At 39.6% G+C, this 24,931-nt stretch overlaps 1 protein-coding gene across 2 annotated transcripts in view; it reads right to left on the bottom strand.

The window, feature by feature from the left end:
- cntfr (ciliary neurotrophic factor receptor) overlaps nucleotides 1-24,931 on the bottom strand; it is a 237,648-nt gene that overhangs the window by 187,552 nt on the left and 25,165 nt on the right. Inside the window, exon 2 of one of the 2 annotated variants that reach the window (XM_044174038.1) lies at nucleotides 10,087-10,127. The exons of the other annotated variant lie outside the window; for it this stretch is intronic. The gene's annotated coding sequence lies outside the window, so the exon portion shown is untranslated. The remainder of the gene's footprint in view (nucleotides 1-10,086; nucleotides 10,128-24,931) is intronic. 2 annotated transcript variants of the gene reach the window in all.

Here is a 24,931-nt window from a genome sequence, read left to right as displayed (position 1 = left end):
TCTCCGCTGGGTGTCCTGTTCCCTCTCTCTCTCTCTGGGAGTAGCAGACCTCCTGACGGCTTAGTATTGATCCTCCCATATCCCTCTCTTGCTATCTCCCTCTCTCTCCTGCTCACTCTCTTTCCTGTCTTGCACACACACACACACATGCTTACACACATGCATTAGAGTGACAAGATAAAAGGGTTTGTATGCCCCAAGGCATAGCCAGCTAAACATGAGACTTGAGGCTCTCAGCCTCCAGTATATGTACCAAAACCAGAAACACTTAAACTCAAGGCTGTGAACACATGCCCATATCTCTAACAAGAACTGTCCAAAAATTACCATTAGATTTATTCACAACAAGCTTATTTTTTATCAGCAAGTCAAGCTCTCATGAAACAACACGAATCTTGTAGAATCGCTGTGGTCGAAATATTCTTCAGCTGTTGCCTCAGAAAGCTTAAGGCAACCAGCACGCTCTAGTCCCTGTGAAGGAAAATTTCTGGATAATAATGCTATTTATAATCTTCGCCTTGGGGGGCGGGGATACTTGACTGGAAGAAGTTCCTTGTTTTTCTGCAAAATATTGTTCAAGCAAAGCTGTCTTGGAGTTTGTGTTTAGGGGACAGTCTGTAATACATATGTAAATAAACTGAAAATGAGAAAAGGGGAAAGTTGAGACTCGGGTCTGTATTTGATCTGCCGCCTTTATCCCCATTATCTTCACTAGGAGTTTAGTTCTGAAGGGCTTCAGTTTCAAAAAGACACAAAGCTATCACAGTGAGAATCAAATTAAACAGGGACACAGTATCACAGTATGCGGCAGGGCTCAACACTAACTTTTATAAGTGGTTGCCAGGCTGGCATCAGCTTTTGGTTGCCGAAACTGAAAATGGTTGCCATTTTTAGCCACCTTATATTTTCAGTAATTAAGATACTATGCAGTTATACGCCAGCTTAATAATAAAAATGTGACATAAATGAATGTTTAAAAGCGTTATTACAGTAACTGAAAAATTCTTTGTAGTTTGTTTTTTATCTGATACTTAACAGAATTTGATTCGTAAGTGTCATCAGTTGATGTGTCCACCCTCTATTCCTGGTATACAAAATACCAGCATTCGTTCGCGATGTTGACGGGTTAGTCGAACTTTCCACCCCACTGTCAAACAACTTAATTTGCTTCACTGTCTCTAAAACAGATACCTCTGCGCACACGAGTAAATGCACCAACTCACGTGCTGCATTGTCTGGTTCCGGTTCCGACTATAACAGCAATATTTAAATATCACTAATGTAGCAATGGGGGCGACATTTGACACTGCATAAATTAGCCTAGCGTCTAGCGACTTTTCCTCTACTCAGCTTAGCAAATTACATATTATTTATACTTTTTCTTACTCACCGTTGGTTTAAGTCACTGCATCTGCCGGCAGAACACCCCGGTTGAATTTCAGCATTACGTAAAGTAACAAGTCAACTGGAGAGTATTAACTGTTTTTTTTTTTTTTTTTTTTTTTGGGGGTTCCCTTTTTGAAAGCTGCTGCTTTTGCTTTTACATTTTACATCTAAAACTTACAAAGTGTACAAGTTCGTCAACTGGAGTATATTTTCCGTTGAATACTGCTTAGAGTGCCATCACTATTACTACTTCACTCCTAGATATTAATGCCTTGTGTTTTTTGTATCTCTTTTTCTTAAATCTTTTACCTTTCACATCCACTGGTTTTGTTCTTTAGAATCAAGCATCACAGATCTGTTTATGTAGATTTTTTTTACTTACTTATTTCTGGCACTTGAAGCCAATGAGAAAAGATGCATTGGGCAGAATTAATAAAGAAATAGATCAAAGAAAATGAATTATGTGCTCATGTTACAACGCAGTTGCCTCTTAAAATCAGTTTGCAAACCTGTCTCTTTTTCCACCTGGCATGCTCAGAATTTAGAGTATGATGTTTTTGTTCAAAGCACCTTTCAGCAGAGTAACTGCATACATTTTAGATGGGACTACAACCCCTAACCATGGCAATGTTAGTGCCATGCCCCATCCACTGCACCCCAAAGCTAACAAGAGGTTGTCAGGAATCAATACCTGGCATGAAAAACGATGTGACTTTCAGCTGCTGTGGCCACATCAATCACACTATTACCATTAGCTCATCTCTCGACACCAACTTGGACTTCTCTCTCCTGCCCCTCCCATCCTCTCTCCACTCCTTTGTCACAGATTTTCCTCTCCTCCTCCACTTCTCTCTCTCTCTCCCTCCCTCTCTCCCTGCCAGCTCAGCGGATGCCCCTTGTCACAGCTCCTATTTCAGCCTTCTGAAGTTTCCTAATTGATCGCAATTAGAGCCGCAAAAGGGTGGGGGGCAGACAAACAGAGATGGGGAGAGAAAGTGTGTGCGCGTGTTTGTGTGTGTGTGCCAGAGAGAGAGACAGACAGAAAGAAAGAGAGAGAGAGATTAAAATCAATGAGCCTGTTTTGAGAGTGGTTATATTAGCAACTGGACTACATTTGACCACAGACTGCTGGGGTAATAACACAAGAGACGGGGGGGAGTGACAGAGAGACAGACAACGAGAGACAATGAGAGACACAGAGAGACGGCGAGTCACAGGAAGATGGAAAAACAAAACAGACTATTGATGGGAGAGAGTTAAGTGACACTGAATGAAAGACATTACAAGAGGCAGTGGGAATTATACACAAAAAGAAGGGGGAACATTTTTGATTCCCAATTTATTGAGAGATACAGCATTAAACATGTAATAAAGCAAGAGAAGGAATAATATACATATTTTAACTTTGTCAAAAGTAAAAAAATACACCAACCAACAACTTTAACACTGTCTTATTTATATGATGTATATTGTTTGTTAAACCAGTATGCGAATAGAAATCGAAAGGTTTTGGTTTTTGTCTCCATACTGGCACAAAAGGTACCAAACCTAGCAACCCAATGTGATGACAAGACTTCAGGATGCTGTGCACAGTCACTGCACCTACTTGTAGAGTAATAGTTTCGACATGTAACTTCCCCAAATACAGATATGAGATTGTAAAAAAAAAAGAAAAAAAAGAAGGATTTCTGTAAGCACATTTAAGATTAATATTATTTTTATTGTGCCCCATAGGAGAAACTTGTCTAATACCATTCATATCTCAACAGCATTTGGATTCCATTGTCACTGATAAACAGCACAGCAGTTAAAAATGTCAAATGTCTTCAAGTCACATCAGTCGTAAACTCATACTTACTTACCTAGCCGTTTCTACTAACACATTAATAGTTAGTGCTAGCCAGTGATGAAGGAAAATAAGAATCTGGTTGAACACTGGCCGATACTCAGAGTTGTAGAACTCCAATAAGGACAGGAAGCAAAAAACTAGACTTCCCCACTTGGCATGGTTTGAAGCACTTATGATTCTTGAGAGCAAGAAAGGAAAGACACAAAAAACTTGAAGAGTAAGAGATACATTAACAAGGGTGAAATGACAAACAGGGAGATAATGGAGATAGGAATAAGTTGAGATAAAATCAAGAGAGGAAGAGTGATTTTTGTGAGGAATGTAGCAGCCAAGAGTGAGAGAGACAGCGCAAAGGATTTGTAATAGAGAGATAGAGAGGCAGAATGACAAAGAAGAAGAATAACAATGGTGCAAAAGCCTCTTCCATCCTCCTTGCAAACGTCCCTGATCCCCTTTTTTCTTTCATTTAAATTCCTCTCCATTGTCATTGCAATCCAGGCCTAACCCCCCACCGCCTGGCAAATACACACACACAAACACTCATGGACATTAGAGTGCACATGCATTGACCTCCAGCAGCAAGCAGGGCCATCCCCAGGAGCCGGGCTCACACATCTTTGCTAATCCCTATCAATGGGCGGACACACACACACACACACACACACACACACACACACACACACACACACACACACACACACACTCACACTCACAATGTTTGCTGGAAAGATAGGCTCAAGTTTCTCCAGACTGCAGATGTCAATGTGACCCTAGCCATGCTAACATGGGTGTGGAATAGCAAGCAGCTTGTCACCAAGCATCCAATGTCTTGTCAGCAACACAAGGCCGGGCAGGCTAGCGCAGCGCTCATTCGTGCCTTGTCAACATGTTAGTTGATATAGCTAGTCTTAATTCTATTCCTTGCTGTACCATTCCCTGGTCAACAGTGCTTAAGACCACAGTACACTGGCTTGTCAGCAATGGTATCTTACAGAGCAGACATACTGCTCCCAGTAGCGTTAGTCTACAATGTCTCCAGAGCTGTCTAACTGCAGCAACAGGGCTAAAAAATAACATCTTGTCAGCATGGTCAGGGCACAGCTGGGTTAATACAATTCCTTGACTTATTCCTTGTCAGCAATTCTAGGTCACAGAGATGGCAACTGGCGCTGATCTTAATATTGCCTTGTCAGTGAGCATAGGCTACATCTGGACTGTCAACAAAGCCTGGAATCATGCAAGAGAGAGTGAAATGATGCCTTGTCTGCACGGCCAGGACAACACTGGTGTTGTATTGTTCTTCGCCTTATCACTCCCATGTCAACAATGCTAGGGCAGAGATGGTAACCGGTGATACTCATACTGTTGCCTTGCCTTAGTCCAGACTATCATGGGGACAAACATGTCCATCCTGCCTCTGGAACACTGCATGCTATTGTCTTTCAAAAATACAAAGCTGCAGTGGCCTTAAAGAAAAAGTTTTATGTACAGATCATTCCTCTAAAATTCTCATTAATTCATAAAAAAAGATGTATTATTATTATTATTTAACTTCTCTACAGTTACTCAGAGCAATATCTAAGTAATCATGATATAATTTGCTTACAAAGACTTGCTTATGCTCTGTAGCCTCCTTTACCTCTTATTCTTTCAAAAGTGTTTAAAACTGAAAAAGTCTCAGCAACATCTCCCTGTGTCCGATGATAACTTCTAAACTGCTACGAGCTGCTGTAGGAAAAATTCAAGAATATTAGAAAGCAACAAAAACACATCCCGATGCTTGACATAATGATTGAACTTGGAAGAGCTCTCAGATAATTTTGCATCCATTAGGGCAGAACAGGCTCATAGGTAACACACACACACACTGATGTGCACACGTACACACACACACACACACAGACACACACACACACACACACTTGTCGAGAGAGAAGCGAGAAACGGGAGGCTAGAATGACTGAAACAAACATGCACACACATACAGAAAAGTAAAAAAAGAAATAAAAACTTGTCATTTTCAAAGTCAATTTGCACCAAACTGCATTTGCAAAATAAACCTGACACCGGTACAGGGGTATATTGTGGACAAATCAATGTCGATCTTATCTAAAATTACCAAGTGTGTGTGTGTGTGTGTATGTGTGTACTGTGGGAGAAAGAGAGCGAAGGAGACTGACTGTGTGTGTGTGTGTGTGTGTGTGTGTGCACGCGCATGTGCGTGTGTGTGTGTAAAGGTGATTCTGGCGACAAGGCGACCCTGAGGGATCAAAACCCACAGTCTCACATTACTGACGACCCCACACATTCACAGGGAGGAGATGCATGCGCTTTTACACGTGTAGATGACACGGTGGTGTCTACAAAGCTGTTTGCCGACCTGCGTGCCAGCCGGATCGATTGCAGTAGTCAGCAAGGCTGTTATTATCATGGACCATCTCACATGTACACCACTTCACTGAGACTTCTTTGAATGCACCATGGATAAGTATGGGGTTATATGTGTTTATGTGGACTAGTCATTTCAGTCACTCTTCCTCTACCATCCAGTAAGAGTACAGTAGCCTGCATGAGGTGACAGATTTTGTTTTGTTTGTGTTAAGTTCAGAGCTGCAAAACCACTTGTGGTGAAGTTAAAAATATCAAATGCAAATGCATTCATTGTCAAGAAACACAGCTCTTCTATGCAGATTTCTTTGGCAGTTTGATGTCTCCCCACTCAAAAAGCTTCACACAGAAACTGAGAACGAATTTAGCATTAAGGTTACCCATACTGTCCTCTTCGCAGAGAGGAGCTAATGCAACCAAGAGTAATGCTCAAATAAATAGCACAAGTCTGATCACGAGGGCTGGGAATCACAGGGTAAGTCACTACACAATGCTATGGAATTTTAACAGTATCACTACACAGTCAATATATCGATACATAATATATTGCAAGAAAATCATCTACGATACATCACAATATCTCTGTAACTAAAGAAAAGGCTAAATTGGCAGCTGCAGAATTTACAATATTTCTTCATCAAAACAGGTAAAACACTTCACTTATTTACAATGTGGTTGTATTTGTTTTAGAATATATCTGTGTGAGATCATCTGGGGAGGCGAGAACTTGACATTTCAACTTTATAAATAGGGTTCCTACAGCTTAAGGCAAATTAGATTTAAGACTCAAGACTTTTTTAATGCCACTGTAAATTAAATTTAAGATCAATTTTACAATAACATACATCAATTACTTGGGGTTAGGGACAATTTTGTAACATAAAACATGACTTTTTTGGTCCAGTGAAAGTTAAATGATCTACTTCAAATGTTGAAAGAATGTTTGCACTTTCTAGAGTGGAATACATGGAAAACAATGAACATATTATACTCATAAAAGTATCAGTTTGATTTACTCTTAAAAAAAGCTTGTTTTTTTGTCATTTTGGTCTCCTACTCTCTGCTATTTGTTAAAGTAACGGAGTGCACCTATGATGTGTGTGTGCGCAAGCGCGCAGTTAAATTGTGACTCATTTCGAGTTTGTGTAACGTTAACTGCTGTTCCTATGGTGGAAAGCTGACATACATTGCAGGGTTCAATGTTAAGGTTTTTTTTTTCACTTGCCCGGTCGGGGTCAGAAATGTACTTGCCCCAAGTCAATTTAAACAAACTCTTTAATTTAAATTATCTAACTAAACTTTGTCTTTACCCGCCACCATTTTCTCATGAGTACGGATGGGTATCCTTATGATAAACTCAATAATCTCTCACTGGAAACAAATCTAAAATGTCAATAAAATAAATCATATTCCTGACATCAAAATACTGAGTGATGTCTGTGTTCTTTATTCTTTCTAAACATCAGTCAGTATCTTCCTCCTCCCTCTGCTGCTGATGTGATTCATTACAGGTAAGTTACTGCTGTTAGAGGGAGGAGGGGCTGGTTTGTCTCAGCCAGCATTAAGTTTACAAGAATTTGCAACATTGTAAGATTCGTGACAAAATAAGATAAACAGTTAGACTAACTTTACATAAAGACAGCTTAATTTTAGCTTGTTTGTAAACAATTCACTATTAGCGGAGCTATGTCACTGTACTTGTGTAAAACAACTGTCAACCCGAGTAATCTCCACCGCGGCCTGTCTGATCTGCCGGCCGCTGACTGCGCTCCGTGTGTCGGAGGAACTCAGCCCGACACAGACAGCAGGAGAGGCTGCAGCGAGCGTGATAATGCTACTGTTATTAATGATTTAGCCCCGGGGCCCGTTTAATACCGGGTTTCAGTCCATTACCAATCCCTACTTGCGAGTGCCCGATCGGTATGTGCAATTCTCAAAAGAGATAGCTACTTCCATCATCAGTTCCGGAAAAATACAAGTTAAATTATTCTTTACCACTTGCCTGATCGGGCAAGTGAGTTGCTAAATTTACTTGCCCAACGTGGCATTTTACTTGCCCTGGGCAATCATTATTGTTGAGCCCTGCATTAGTCAACTATAACTGACCCCAAGATCAAATGTTAGACCGACTATATGAATAGTTTCATCATGTTGAGAATATTACACGGCAGTCAACCAAACATCTAGCTGAGTAGTAATGTTATTAGGCGATACCACGGATATATTAGGTTGTAATTAGCGTGGCATTAAGCAAATTAGGCGAATGAACACAAGTAGTTTGTGCTTTGAATTATTTCACTTACTTACTTGTGCCGATTATATGATTGATATGATCTGAAGAAAATATATTACTTTGCATAGTCTTGCCTCTGACTGAATTAGCTTCTAATAAAAATGCAACTACAATAGCGACTTTTGAATGCTCATTATCAATGTTTCAATGACAAAGAGTGTTGTCAACAATTCCAGCAAAATACTGAAAAATGAAACATGGCGAAAGATGTAAAGATGTTTATCTTCTCATTGCAGTTGTGAACCTGCAAATTCTTCTCACTTGCTTGCACCGATCTGCTTGACAACTAGACATTATAAATCAGAACTATAAAAATATTTAACAGTGGTTAAGTACTAACCAAGGATGAAGTGAGCTATGCAAGAAGATTTAAAGATCAATGGAAACACCAGGACAATGTACCTCAACACTGTAAATCAACAAAACCCTGCTCAAAGCAAAATAAAACAGTCTTCACAGTCATTTTGAAATGCAGTTATATAATTAAAAGCCAACAGCTTCATAACAGATGTGAGAATAATGGATTATGTATCATGACTGGAGTAATCTGACTTTTATCTACAATCCCATTAACGCCTCTACCTGTAACAGACAGACAGACCTTCTACTCTCCTGAGTCTCAGTCTCCCGAGTCTTTCCTCCTTCCAAAGCATTTAATGTGTCTTGTGTTTCTGAATCTCAGTTCTTTGTTTATCGTGATTATGCAACATGACATATGCCTCGCTGCAAGCCAAACTTCCCGATGGGAAGAATAAATTCTTGAACTTGAACTCAATTACAGTTATAGCGAAAACAGAATCCCGGAGTAATTACACCTGGCTGTCAGCAGTAGCCTAAAGCTTCTGCAGGCTTGTGTCCTCGGTTCAAATCCCCAGACTGGCACGGGGGAAATCTGGCTGGGGAAAGCGAATGAGTAATGCTCTCCCCTCCCTCATCGACTATAGTCAAGCTGCCCTTAAGCAAGGCCCTTAACCCACAATTTCACTGGTGTAGCTTCTGAGTGAGCAACAATTTGCATTTGCTAATTCTGCATGCAAATATCATGTGTCATTCAGGTATAAAAATAAATCTGTCAACATTGGATGCAGACTTTTCTTTTAATCGGCATTAAACTTTAGCTTCAGGTCTCTGTGAGTTAATAAAAGTGTGTATACATACTATTAGTGTTCAAAGCATTGCGCAGGTATAGACTTCTCTGTATGTAACCTTATAGTCCTGAGCTGTCAGTATGAATGCATGGCAGTGGCCTGCATGGAATCTGGATATCTGTCTACGTGTGTGTCCACTCTGTCTGCGTATTTCCCGTACGAGTGTGTGTGCTTGAGTGTCTGTGGGCGCCTGTGTGGTGGTGTGTAACGTCTGCATGCCCACATTTTTGAAGTTTCCGTAACTGACCGTCAACATGTGTGTGTCGCTGGCATTTCTGGATAGAGGAACCCTATCTGCCTCCACGGAGTCCTTTCAACGCCCGCCACCACACACACACAAACACACATCACACATCCGACTGCTGACACGTGCATGTCACCACAGCAACCAGATACAGCCAAAGACATGCTACTGACAGAGAAGCAGAGACCACCATACTGGCAGGCCACAGGGTTCTCAAGGTGGTGTTTCGGACAGCTGCTGGGATCGCTTGTTGAATTTTCCTACAATATTCTTGAAATAAAAAAAAAAACAAAACAGCTAATTGGGAATCTTAGCACTGATTCAAGAGATTGTTTATGACATATAAGCTTCAATCTTCCTTGTTCTCACATATGCTAAACACGTTCACAGTATTTCTGTGGCTTTTCACACATGTGGCTCCCATTGTTGATTTGATCTCATACAGAGCTCGGTACTGAAATCATCTTCAAAGTGGTGTGAGGGACATTTCATGTGATGGTAGAACAAATTTACAACATGATGCATATTCACTGCTTACATGGTTGAGCAAGACAACAAAGAACAAGAGCAACATTGTTGTCTATTTATAAGGAAAATGAAATGAATTTCACGGACCCCTGGCTTGTGAAACTTACTCAGAACGCATAACAAAAGCAGCACATGAAGTCTAAACTCAACTGGATAGAAACTGAAAAGCAGAAAAACAATTGAGTTGCAGTGTGTTCGAACTGGAGCAAAGACATCTACAGTACATCCCACAGAAAAGAACTAAACTTACCTTGGACAGGACGAAACGTCAGCACGATCCTCCTCTTCACCCTGTCAAAAACAACCTAGAGTTAGTCACTTAGGTTAGTCATTTTCCACAGAAAATGTGCAGTAAAGGTTTTGAGTTTAGAATTTAACAATCTGATCTGGTAAAATATTCAGCAGTCAGTCAAAAAAAGGGGATTTAGGTTTGTCAAAGTGAGTGTGTTTTTTAGACTAAGCTATCCATCCTCCCAACGATTTCTCTTTAATTATTTTCTTCTTCTACTCTCTCTATCCCAACTATTTATTTTATTCTGCAATGGTGTTCATTTAATCAGGCAGTATTTAAACATGTGTATGTGAAAAGTCAAAATCGAAACATGATAATATGCACCCCATAGTGCAGTCTTATCTACTCTATGCACTCGTTTCTCCCCTTCCTCCATCACTCCTTTTTTCCATCTGGTTTCCATTCTCCCCACCTGCCCATCAGTCTGCAGCCAGGGACAGGTGAGCCTATTACACGCTTCTCACAATGTCTACTACACACACTCATACGTACACACACACAAAATTGCACTAGCTCTACTTCATGGTAACTTAGCGTGCCACGCACATCAGACAAATCTGCTGAGCTATAAAACGGCTGTTACCACAGCCACGTCACGCTGCTGATGAAGTGGTCTAGTGTTGAATATAAAAGCTGTAAAAAAAACCTCCAATACTGGAGAATAGAAGAGAAGAGAATAGGTACAACATAATAAAATGAAATTGGACTTTTGAGCTTTGAAGGCAAAGAATTAATTAAAAATTGTTTAATGTTGAGTGTAATTAAATCAATTTAATACGAAAGTAGAATTAAATCTTAATGGGAAAGTAACAAAGAAAAAAAGGAGTTACATTTCAGTCAGTCATTCTTAGTGACTTACAATGAGTTGATGACTTAAAATGCACCAGGAGAACAAAGATGACAAGTACGTACACAAGGGTTTCACTCCCCTATGGCTCAAAATATTCCGACTGTAAGGAAGCTATTAAACCAGTGCAAGTTAGAATTCAAACAGAATTCACTGCAAATATATTTGTTACATACAGTATTGCCTCAAGGTGACTGGTATAGGTGTATATTATATTACATATTACATTACCTCTCCAGGCACTGAGATTTTAGATGTCAGTCTCTAAGCATAATCTTTCGTGTAACCCCCCTGCCTTTACAGTCCAACTTAATTGGCAAAGGGAACAGTCAGTCAGTCAGTTATTAATGCTGTGTTTCCTTATACTAACCAACAAAAACATAAATATACTGCAGTAAGTAGTGCAACATCGTTTTCAGGCCTTACGTGCCTACAAAATGATATCTCCTTAATGGACTAAAACCTTCACATTATACATGGAACTTTCTTTCAAAATAAAAATAAAAACAGAAACAGTATTCACCGTTTAATTATTCCTGATTGAATGACATTTTCTGAATTTATGTAGAAGACAAGATGGTTCACTGGCCCTCTAAAGGTTTCGGGTTGAGAGCCAACAAGAAAACGATTAGGTACTATGGGCTTAAAAGTGATGATCAGTGCACCAGCAGACAACTCATCCCAACGCATTAACTACAGCAAGAGCATTAAAAGCCAGAAAGGGTATAAATTGTTTTCCTTAAAATAGATGAGAGGAAAACACATGTTATGAACTTATCATGGAAATCCTGTTATAATCACAGCAATCAATGGCTTAGTAATCCTGTTTTGGCCAGGATTCACTTGTGCACAATTGCAAAGGCTACATAATGTTTTTCAGCGCTATTTTGCCTCCTAGCTTCATCCTATGGTGTTTCAGTTCAGTAAAAAGTTTTCAGATGTCATGTCTCCCTACATTTTCTACCACAGATGAATCTGACCTGAGTATCACAGTTAGAGATTTTGCTAGTTTTCTGTTTTGTTGCTGTTTTAATGTAGAGTCAAGGCAGCCCATCTAAGTTTCTCTAGAGGCGTCAGTTGTCTGTTTGGCTGGAGGAGGGAGAGAGAGAGAGAGAGAAAGAGAGAGAGAGAGGAAGAAAAAAAAGGTGGTAGAGATCTGCTGATGCTGCCGTGCAGCAACATTGCAGAACGTCCTATCATGTGAAACATCACCTTTTAGATGCTCTCGCTCTCCCTCTTCATTTGTTCCTCCTCTATCTGCCTCGCTCCTTGTCTCAGTCTCCCTTGCTCCTTTTGTCTCTTTGCCTTACTCTGTCTGTGCCTCTCTACCACACACACACACACACACACACACACACACACACACACACACATTTTTCTCTCGTTTTCTCCTTCTTCCAGACCTTGACACCAGCTGTACTTTTCCAATTCAGCAGTTCTTCAACTCTCCAGATGACACAACGGCATTCACACCAGCTAAGAACAGACAAATATTACCAACACTACAGAGACCAAAAAAAACCCAAAAACCCCAAAACAAAACCAAGCAAATCAGCGAAAACAAATCCCACAGGCCTCTGTGCAGTTCCAGATAGGGAGCTTGACAGTATTAGCAGGCCAGGCTACAATTATTTATGTGGAGAGTGAAAGCATGATTATGCAAGAAAGAAAGACCAAAAGGGAATGAGAGGGGAAGCTAAATATACAGTGGCTACTACAGACAGAGGAATTCAAATAGATGAGATGTGGATGCGAACAGTGAGATAGTCAGAGACCCGGAGGTTAGAATGTAAATGTAAACTTCTGTCGATGCCCGGTAAGGTGGTCTATGTCCACATTTCTTCAGAGACTGAGACTAAGAAAATTACTCAAAATGTTGTCAAATGATTTTAAATTTTGGCTTAAGTGTTAAACCACGTTATGCCATGTTTGGCTCAAAGCCCACAATTCTATCTTTTTGATCTTGGACCAACTGATGCTAAACCAGGCAACCTGGAGGGCCCTTAATTTGCAATGCAAGAGAAAACTGTTAACATGTCTTGTGTCAAACACTGGATTACTTTGATATCCATTTTACAATATAAGCACATGTACTGAAACTACATGCTAATTAAAGGATTTTTTAATTACTATATCCTACTGTTTTTGTTATCAAGCTTGCTCAGTAACAGACATGGCAGTTTGCCATATCTACTGGCCATACATAATGCACTTTACGAACAGATGTCTTCACAGCATTGTGATTTTTGTGCAGGGATAAAGGATTATAGCAAAAGGGGAGATTCACAGCAGCCACCAGCCAAAAGCTGGGATTGCATTTATTCATTTGTCTGCTTCTGTTAGTCTGTCACTTCAGCACCAACAAGCTTTTAGGAATAAGGCCAAATTGTATTTGTCACTTTCCTATAACATGGCTGATTTTGCACATCATCTCTTCTTCATTTCTCCCATTTGAGGGACAAAACATACTATAGCACTGGTCTCACATATACCTTGATTAAGGTCTGATAGTAAAGTTTCTGATTCCACACAGAAACACACCTGCAATAGAATTTCTTTCTCAAACATTCACACATTTAGCTTTGACTTCTAAAATCTAGGACAGCCACAGGATGAGCAAACTTTGGAGTATAATAACAACATCACCTTGCAAAAACAACCTAAATATAAAGACAAAAAATTAAAAGGTTACCCCAGCAGAGTTACCACTATAAATCAGTGGGCCACTGAACTGCACATTGCACAAATCCAATGTGAATCCAGCCAACAGTCCCCCAATTCTCCCCTTCTGCTCCGTTTCCCTGCCTGTTCTGTTACAGCCAGGGCTATTATTAGTAAGCAAGGGGATCAGGTTAAGAAGATGAAGGCTAAAAGAGCATGGAGCGACAGAATTTAACTATGGGCAGAGTGGGGGGTAAACCCACTGACAACAGGTTGGCCTGCCAGTTTATTTGCAGAGTACGTTTACCAACCAAGTGAGTGATAGAAATTTCAAGAAACTAAATTAATTACATGCATCACAGCACAGCACAGCATGAATCTAACGGAAGCGAGGAAGTCTTAATTTTTTTTTTGTAAAAGTGCAGTTTTGTTTCTCATTTCTGTCTTTAATAAGATAAAAGAGAATATTAAGGCGTGGTAATGATGCTGACATCTAAGAGAACAGAGAGAACAAAGTAAAAAGATGTTAAAGAGGGAGCAGGGAAAGCTGTGATGGGAATCAGGTAAACTAAAGTAGCAAAGCTTCAATAAGTACAGTATATTATTAGTCCCAACCTCACCCCATTTAGTTGTTCAAGTGAAGAGCTGTCTACCTTGAAATACCATCTAGATAGGGGCTGAACCAGCATCTGTAAAGTCACAACAGCAACTGAAGAAGCACACAGCCAATCTCCAGTTTACAATAAACAAATAAAAACAGGTCTCACTTTGAGCACTAATTGCAGTGATTTGGTGTGGATAAAGCAATTTGGGGGGGCATTTCAAGTCATCCTCACAATTTAAAAGAGAAAAGTGACAACAAATATGAAATAAAATTATGTTGGAAAAAATTATGAAAGCAAATGTGAAAAAAAAAGACATTGCGCGGCTAGGATGTAAGAGGTTAAGAGAGCACACTGGAGGCAGAGAGTTCAGACTATAAGCCTCATAATCTGCTTCATAACTGCCATCTGACATCACTGCAGCAGATGCTTTATCTTGGATCCTGTTTTCTCTGCCTATTCTAATGTAATGGGTGGGGGTCTCTCTGTCCCACTGTAATGAAAACAGAGTGAGGGGGAAAGAGACAGAGACGGTTTAGTACAGTTATATTCCACTACATAAAGAGGGAGAGAGCAGGGTTCTCAGCTATATACTGCCATGAAAGGAATATATAGACAGGATAAATAAAGTGTATAAGGGCATGTGTTTTTATGCAGCCAGCAAAACAGTTTGTATGCAGTTTTTAAAAGTGACACTGTAAACGCACTATAAAGTGAATATATAATGTGCTGATTTTATGTTTATGGCCACCTGTGCTTTGCATACATTTGACAGTTTTACGTTGCTTACAGTGTTATAACCTGCGCCATGACTGACCTGGCTCTAATTAAGTCTTGACGACTTAACAGGGGGAATGAGCTGGCTGAGAGGCAAGATGAGAGAAGTTTGAAGTAACAATTTGCAGTATTTTCATACATGTACAACTCATCCACTGGCAACTGGTATAGAATAGTTATTCAGGAGGACAATATATTAAAATACAATCCAAGAATAATAATAAACACACAGTTTTTCATTGATTTGCTGGGTAAAAAATTTAAATCTACAGAGGAAAGGACAACAGGAGTGGTTAGATCATACCTACCTTTAAGTGTTTGTATTCCTTCTAATATTATATATTATTCTTACAACATTCATAGGCAATACTCTACACTGGCAATTATAATATTATAATATCCAGTGGCAACATTCAGAGCCAATTCAAAAACAGAGATCCTAGGTTATGACTTACCTACTAACTATGGGCGGGGTAATTGGTCAGAAGCAACTCATCATTCATAGGGGAGCTCAAAACTTAAGCCCTAATTTAATGTGTTATTCACTTTTTTGTTTTTAAAGAATATAAAGCAATGTAATATTGTAGATTAAACTGAGAAACTATCCACAGCTGATGTCGATGTTATCCCTTTGTTTTGGTATTATGTAATGTATTGAAAGTTCTCCTGCACATGTCCATTTTCTGGCCAAAGATGTATAAATGTTAGTTAGTTATGTCATGTCAGTGTACTCAGTGTCTTTAGTATAGCTAAATTTCTGCATTGGACCTCAGATTTATAGATTTATAGCTACAAAGAGCTGCATTACTTTGTCCTAGTGGTTAATTGTGGTCATTGTCAAGTTACAGTGGTGTCAACGCAACGTGTCTTGCTTGATTTCTCACATATAGACCAGTCACACAGACAAAACCAAGATGCTTTACAGATCCTGCCCAGAATGACCCGCTGTAAAGAAGCCGCCGAGGAGGGGTCAACAATCGGTCAAGGCCTTACCCAATCACCTGTTAGTCTCACACAAGAATCACACACACATACATTCACAGAAACACATGATTTAATGCAGGCAAGCTGTCGTGTACACTTTAGAGATCGAGCTCCATGACAGAACAAGAACAGACAGCGCTGTGTTATACAATGAAAAAGACATTTTAACTTCTTACAAGGCAATCATGTAATGAGAATAACCTTTAATTTCACACCAGCACAGAAAAGATTAGCTAGACTGTATAATTTATTCATAATTCCCAAAATGCACCCTTGTTCACAATTGAGTGACATTAAAAGTATCAAATCTTGAGTTGAAACAGTGTTTAAATTATTCTACAAGGCAAAATTAGAAAATAATACACCAGGCAGAGGGGAACTTTTGATGTCAGTCCTTAAAACAGAACATTGGGTTGACTCTGCATGATATTTTAAATATGAAAAGTCAAAGATGTCACTGAACGCTTCCATAAACCATGTATTTCAACGCCACGAGTAATTCATAGGAAGAAATTACAATAAAATGTGTGTCTAAAACTAAAACATGCCAACCAAACTTCATCCCTGACTCTAAAAGAGTTTATTTAATGTCAGCTTTTGACAGATCAGAAGTAGAATCAGGAAAATATTCTTACATTTAGAACTGTCAAGGGAGCTGTTGTTGCTTGTTACTGGGAAATATTCAAGGTATATTACATTTTACCCTGAAATGATATTTCTTACATTACAATAAAGCTTATTATTGACTAGTAGTGATAATTCTTTCACATACATCATGATTATTTTTAGCCTTTTTGCAATGGCCTCATATATACTGATGAGGCATGAGGGATTTCTACATTAGCCACATTTTTGTGACAATGTGGCAAGTCTGAAAGCTATTCCTTCCTGTAAATCAAGTGGCAAAAACAAGTTGCAAAATGTCAAAAGCGATAAAAAAAAAAGGTTTAATCTTAAAAAGCCCACAGAACACAGAATGGCAACGAGAGAAAAATAATGAACCCTCAAGCCAGTAAGAAGGACAAAGAGAGGAGACTGAAACCCCAGAGGGATGTTCAACGAGATACTGACTCCGCTCATCATTGTATCCATCCACCGCTGAACCACCAGATGTAAATGCAGTCAAAACAAAGGGGAAGGAAGAAGGGAGAGGGGAAAAAAAGAAGGAATGAAGACTGAAAAAAGAGGCAGGGAAAATTAGAAAATTTAGATAGTGTTCTCTCCTCTGGCAGATTGATAACAATTGTCTGACTTGGTTTGAGATGGGAATGCAAGGGCACAGGGTGGAAAGGGAGAAGTGATATAAGGTAAAATGAACTGAAAGGCTTTATTTAGTAGATGAAAGAGGGAGGGTGGCTTAGCTGACAGTTTGACAAAGATGGTCATATTTGGTGGGAGATGAAGATAGAGGAGGAAGGGCGCGGTACTGGGAGGGCTCGGAAAGGGCTAAATGTTGTTATGTCTTGAATGTGGGAGATGGAGCAAGGTGGGAGACTGGCCACTTGGCAAAGAATGACAAATGTTGATGTGATTGCCAGGTATATACTAGAACTAAACACCATAAACCGGGGCTGAAAAGTTTCATTATATATTCTACTGGCCATTCCAAAATAAAAGTGATATTGTATATGTAAAATACCAATGAAAAATGTTGAAGCTAAAGATAAAAACCTAATGAAAAAACAAAAGGAAAAAGAGTGAGGAAGGCCAGCCAAAACATTTCACTTTGCTCATTGTGGTGTGGCAAAGGTAACCAGACATTTGCTTGGGTCAGGGGTATCGTTAATGAGCACAGACCACATGCAGGTGATTAGATCAGCCTTTTAACCAGCCGCTACATGATTGTGATTGTTCTGTAAACCTCAAATTTCTTCTGAACAATTTGTTCTTGAAGTGAGACAAATGACATGTTGCATCACTATAATTTCAGATCTAGAATGCATGATTCAAGAACTTGTTCTTAAAAGTTGGCGGTTGAGAGCTGTGAATCAACAAATTAAATACAGCGCAGCTTGTTGTAGTCATCACCTCAGTGAATTGTCAGTGATTAATATCAAGACTATCTCCTACCAAAAACTTAGCTCATGTGATTTAAAATGGTCTTACAAGGATAAAGGACTGAACAGCCTGGCAGGCTAAAGAGTGACGTGCAAAATGACTGGCAGGTTGATAAAAAGGCTGTCATCTCTGCTGTGCTGTGAATAAATAAGGTGTGGTGAGAAAGGATTAGAAAGTGGAAGAGAGGAAGTGAGAAACACATTAAGAATGAGCGAGGTGGTCTGGCAAAGGCAAAGTGAACTGTCACCTCGTCTGGACTATGTAGGACTGAGAGAGGTCAGAGATGAGGAGAAAACAAGAGATAGATACAGAAGAGCAATAATGGGCGAGGAAATGAGGAAAAAAGAGTAAGATACAGACATAGAGGGAATAAGCAGGATAGCAAACGCTGTCAAAGTTGGCCAAAGAGAAAGATTGATCGCAAGGCCAAGTGGATGGATACCAAGAAAGATCAAAAGCGCAAGAGGGAGAAAAAGGGAAGGATGAAGGGAGAACAGAGGATCAAAACTGGACTAAAATGGGACTAAACTGCCAACCAAAAGGAGGGAGGGAGCAAATCTAGAGATAGAGACAGAGGGGAGGGAGGGCAGAGGCTGAGGGACAGCAAAATGGTGTGAAATTGACATGAAAATGAGGGGATGCTTGGGGAAAAGCCAGCGCGCTGTGACACCTGAGGTTTGCGAGGGTTTAGGGCAGGTTGGCTCAGCACGATAAGATAACTGCCGCCTTATCTGTGGCCGTCAGACTGCTAACACACACACACATACACACAAACTGACACACATACCACTCACACACACAGTTTCCTTTGACCAGGGGAGAGCAGACATGGACAAAACACTATTGGAAGATTGGCAGACAGGTGTTTAGGGCTGTGATTGGAACTGATTCAGATGTCTGTGTATGTGCGGTTTGTGCTTACATCTGTGTGTGGTTTTGTGCCTGTGTGGGTGTGTATACTGTGCATGTGACAAGGGACTGGAATTGTACTTCTTTTTATAGTTTGGTTTGTAAAATATGACGGTTGAAACCAAACTTGTTTGTATGTGTGCACATGTTTGAGTATGTATTCTAGCATTACACTTATTCAAATAGAGGTTTCTCTGTGTCTATCTTTATCTATACATATGTGTAAGATGTCAACCAACACATCGACTGATGTCATGAACATCAGTCGATGTGTTGGTTTTGTTTGCTACCTACTGCAAAGTATTGGTCCAGGTTATAGATGTTGTTAGTCACACACTGTTTCTCACAATGGCTTGTATGTAATTGTAGCATAATCATCTCGGATCCTGATGAATATTTTGGATCTCTTTTAATGAAAATAATTAGGCTTTTCTGAAAGCTGGCTTCTAAGTCATAAACCAGGCCTGTCCAGAGAGCTGATAAGCTTTCTCCAACAACCTCCTCTGTCCCGTGACCTTTGCCGGACTCAGGTCACTAATGGAAGGTTGAATGACAATTTCTCGATTTATTGCGGCCTGCAAAGACTCACAAGCATGAACAACCTAATCCAGACTTCCCTGACCAGTACATAACACAACCTGACACCACCCTCTTTTAAGGAACATCTCATGATTTCTGGTCTTCATCAAGTGAAAGCAGGACTTGTCAATCTAAGACTAAAGGAATAAAGAAAATGACTTTGCCATGCAGAATCAAAATGTATTAACTAATATGTTGATGTTTAACTGACAATAAGAAGCATGTGGAACTTCATGTGGTCATGCTGTTGCGACAAAGCAATAGACCTTGTCAACCAAAGAACTGTTCTTTATGTAAAGAAATTAATATGGTGTCACCATTTTTCTGTATTAACAAAACTATTCTTTCAGGACGTCTATAATAATTTGGGACAGCATGTGTCATAATATGGGATACAGTTTCAGTAGAGTAAGTCCTTGCTTGCCACTCTAATGGCATCAACATGAATATTTTCAACTGATCTCTTGTTGTCTTAACCTTAATATTAATCTATTGAAAAGGTTACTGGATGTTACATATTCACTTATTATGATGTGCTGAATAGCTAATGAAGCAGGAAATGTGAATATGTATCTTCACAACAGTTCATTTATCATGGCTGGTAATAAGAGAAAATAGTGAAATGCTGAATCACACAGGAAGTGTGTGTATCTGCTAACCCCTCCTCCTCCTCCTCTCACCTCTCTGAAGAGAGATAAGTAAAAAACAGACAAAAAACATTCATTAGAATACAAAGAGTGTGGAAATATAACTCGTGATGTTATTTTACTATTTCATTTACTGTTAGATATATGTGTGTATAACCTATATATGGTGTGTCGTCACCCCTTGAACACAAACAACCCTGCCCCCTCGTACAGAAGACTTTAAGACAAGAGGGAACTTTTGGCATTCTGACACTCTGATCTTACGTCTCTTCTCTGCTGCCCTCTAAGACATCAACAGTGGATCACGCCTGACTGAATCCCAAGGCCCAACCAACCTCAACTGACCCGCAGAAAGACACCCAGAACATGTTGGAAAAATACAGATATCCAACAATTCTGAAAGAAAGAAGCTTGCTAAAAAAGGAGGCTGTGCCACCTCTGAGATCCAACACGACAAGGTTGGAAAAGAAGAAAACCTGGGCCTTACGCACCAATCAGGTGGTGCAGAGAAGGAGAAACAGAGAGAGATGGAGAGACGGCGCGAAATAGATTCAAAGACTAAACTCTTAAAGAAAGAAACTATTAGCGAACTTAACTTGCTGATACCAGATTAAAGAAGTCGCTGCATCCAGTTGCAGCACCGGAGTCCTAATGAGGACCATAACGAACTTTAAACTCAGCCAACAGCTGGCAGACGCTCACACTGTACTGCGTTGCCATCACAACTGAACTTCAACAGCCTGCTTATGCCCCGTGGAACCAACAGCAAGTCCTGAGACATGGAACTCAGGGGAGTTTCGGATCAAACTTTTTTGGCCCTGATCCAGATCCGCTTCATTATAAACCGGTGAAAGGAGCAGTCTGTGCGGCTAAAAATGAGAAGCTGGTACCTGAATGTTTTGTACACTGATCTTTGCTAATAAGAGGAGAGACAACAGATTTGTTAATGTTGCAGCGGATTGTGCTGACCTGGGTGTGAACAGAGTCACTCACTGCTGCTACGACCAAATAATTTTTCACATTCACTGACTTTTTTTACTTGCATAATGGAGCGCAATGCTTCACTGTAGAGACGGCTGTCATAAAGGAGAGCTGCACGCCGCAACACTAGCAGTCTGATTTTGACATAACACAGTAAAGAAAGGATTGGATTTAGATCATGATTTTAGCTGATACTGACTCATTAAAATATGACCAGATTGGCCCAGATGGAGTGGCCTCGATGTTTTTTTTTTCTCAGAGTTTTTTATGCATTTATTGAAAAATTAATGAAGTAATGTAATGGCAATAGCAACATGGATTTCTTTCTGTATTGTAAACAGTTGTCAAGTATGTGAATTTTGATGGACAGAGATGTGGGAAACTACTGAACACACAGATAGACCCATATGAAATCATATTTTCATATACCCAGTGTCTCCACAAAACATTCATATGCCTTTACAAACATACCAAAAGCACATACTGTCCAAGGGGACATACAAATACTGTACCACCAAATGGGATCAGTGCCGTTTAGATCCATATTATAAAACAAATCAATATAATGATCCACCATCATTACTTTGGCAGAGAGTCAGGGACAGAGATTGGATTTTTATAACCTGGTTGCTTTGACTTGAAGGCTGCGAGAGCCAGTCTAACGATTCAACGGTCATCTACAGCCATAAATGTTAATTAACAGCCTTAGCTGCTGGACATTCATTTCCTGCTGTAGCCGAAAGGGAGGGCTCATAAAAAATATGGGTCCACATGCATGTGGGTATGTCACATGTGTGAGGTGTGTGTACATGAGAATATAACTGCGTATATGTCCTCGTGTGTATGTGAGAGTGCGTGAGTGTCTGTCTGTGTGTGTGTGTGCTGCATCATGTGTGACAATGTGTGAATGTCCAAGGACACGCGATGATGAAAACTGTCCCAAAGGCTCCTCTGTCCTTTTCTAATACAGCAATAAGCCGTCAGCACAAACCATAACTAGCTAGTCACACCATGACAACATAATAAAACTATACAGGGACAAAGTCGGGTAAAAGTCACACCATGGCCACATATCAGAGGTGTACACACACACACATTACGTCAGGAGAGAGTTACACTGTGACATCACAAAGAGCTGTAAAAGGACCTATGAAAAGTAAAAATGACACCATGGAATCACATTATAGCTCTGTGTGGCCATTGTAAGGCATAGGTCATGCCATGACATCATAATACAGCTGTACATGACCAAAGTGAGACAAAGGTTACACTATGAAATCATAATAATGCTGTAAATGACCACAGTAAGCCAAGTCATTATATGATCACAATGGCATCATTAAAATACAACCATTGTATGGTAGAAGTCAATAAATGATGTCATCCTACAACATCATAACACAGCTGTGTGAGGGGAAAATGCAACAAATGCTTTCACAATGGAGCTGAATACAAAATGACACCATGAAATGATATTATGATAGCAGTCAAGTTAGTGCTCAAACACTGATTAGTCCATTGACAAAAAATTAATCAACAACTATTTTGATAATCAATTCGTCATTTAAGTAATTTATAAACAAAAATACTTGCTAGTTATCATTAATCAGCTCAGTCCATCAGCTTATGGACTAAGCAATTTATCAGAAAAAAATCAACAAATTAATCGATAATGAAAAAATTAAAAGAATCATTGGTTTCACCACAGATCAAATGTTGATTTAAAAAAATGTTTTTACAAGTAATATATACATTATACATATATGACTTAGAAATAGGGCTCTGCTATTCTCTGTTTTAAATCACTGTAATCTGAATATCTTTGGACTGTTGTCACTTTGGGCGCTGGGAATTTGCAATCATGGGCTAGTTTTCACAATTTTCAATAATTAAAATAATGGTTAGTTGCAGCTCTACCTAGAACTTTGTAACATGTTGCTTATTTCTCATATAGTGTATTAGTGTTGTGTTTTTCCTTTATTTCAGCCTCTATCACTTTCAGTACATCTTTACTGAATACTGTTAAGTGATGCTTTGGCACATCAGGCTCAAAGCCACCTGACCAAAGGAGCCTGGATAATGGCAGAATTACCATTTCACAAGAGGCCAGTGCTGGCCACAACTGGCTCCATGTTGTAACACACACACAGAAAAATGAAAGCCTTATTTTTAATGGTTATACTGTTAATGTTACCACCTGCTAGCATCATTTTTATTCGGCTGTATTCTCACTAGTCCTGTTATTTTAAAAAGTAAGTGTTGTTTGGTTAGGCTGTCTAATTAATGAAGATGAAAACCAAGCGATGAACTATGTTAGCCCTGGCTGTAGAAAACAGAGCTAATGGAGACTAGCCATAACTCTATTTCCATCTCACTGTCGACACCTCCCATCCTTCTCTCCCTTCTCCCCCATGCCCCATCTATCAATCCATTTATCCATTCTGCCTCATCCTCCCACTCCTTTCTCTCCCTCTCTTTCTCCGCTCATCTATCTAAATGTATTGTAGGACACCACCATTTCAGGCTGGTGTAGTATTCTGACCATGAAGATGTTTTACAGGCCACCCCCCTCCTCCTCTTCTTCAACCCCTCTTCAACCCCCCTTCCCCAAACAGATAGGAGAAAAGCCCCCATGTTGGAGTCACGGTTCAGTGGTTTCTAATTATGTGTTCACTGTAGGAGCCTGGTCAGAATATTTCATATAGACCCATGAGGGAGAGATAAGAGAGACAGGAGGGACTGAAGGAGGGAGGGAAAGACAGAAAAGAAATAAAGAGACAGAGATACAAAGAGAGAGAGACGGAGAGAGGATGAAGAGAAGTAACACACACCTTAGAGTATACATAAATGCAGTTCATTTATTGTCTATATTGTCAGGAATGCCAGAAAGAAAGAGCAGGAAAGAAAAATGTGGAGGTATGTGTTAAAGTAAAATATGGAATTCTACATGGTGACATCTTATATTTCTGTTCTAAAAGGAGATTTAATAATATTTACAGTGTCCACATATGTATACATACAACAACATATGTTTTGCATTTAGTTGTTCCTATCTAACAAATTACAAGTTCCTATCTTAAATTTGATCAGTTTTGGTTAGGATTTTACCTGAAGTAACCGTAACTGATGCACTTGTGCTACCTTGAGGGGATTTATCATTTGCCTGTAAACTATCAAAAGTGTACTTTGTGTACTTTTATGTCATGCGCTGCTCACAATTTTCTTCCTGCACATGCAAACATCGCCTCCTGGTGAAGTGACTACTCGCAGGGCTAGTTGGTGAAGTACTGTTGCTGTTTAGCTAACTGCTAACACACTAGCCAGCCGGGAACATGCTAGTAAGTCACAATAGTTCCCCAAGCTTCTTCCAATTTTCTCTGCACTGAGCCGTTTACGTCCCCTAAAATTTTGTTCTCTGGATTGTACATCATTTTATTAAATAAAGACCTTCATTGAAGAGGGAAAAAAGCTCTCTAAGCAAACAAGCTTTTTTAATTCTATCTGTCAATCAGCAAATTTGTTAGCTCGGTTGCTAATCAGCTTGCTATTCAAAATGTATATTTGTACCATCTACTCCTGTCTCATAATTATTTGCAAACCATTCCTCTGTGGAGCAGTTTATACAACTACAGAGAAGGGTTAAAAATTGATGGTGCAACACAGCTAATAAACTACGATAGCTTCCTCCATTTTGAACTCTGTTCTCTCAAAGGTCAACACTGTTAAGATGGCTTGCCATTGGTCAGTGGAACAAATTC

The sequence above is a fragment of the Siniperca chuatsi genome, linkage group LG18, assembly GCF_020085105.1.
Source record: "Siniperca chuatsi isolate FFG_IHB_CAS linkage group LG18, ASM2008510v1, whole genome shotgun sequence".
Classification (NCBI taxonomy): domain Eukaryota; kingdom Metazoa; phylum Chordata; class Actinopteri; order Centrarchiformes; family Sinipercidae; genus Siniperca; species Siniperca chuatsi.
The sequence above is the reverse complement of the archived record's forward strand: the minus strand, read 5'-3'. Positions and strand labels throughout refer to the sequence as shown.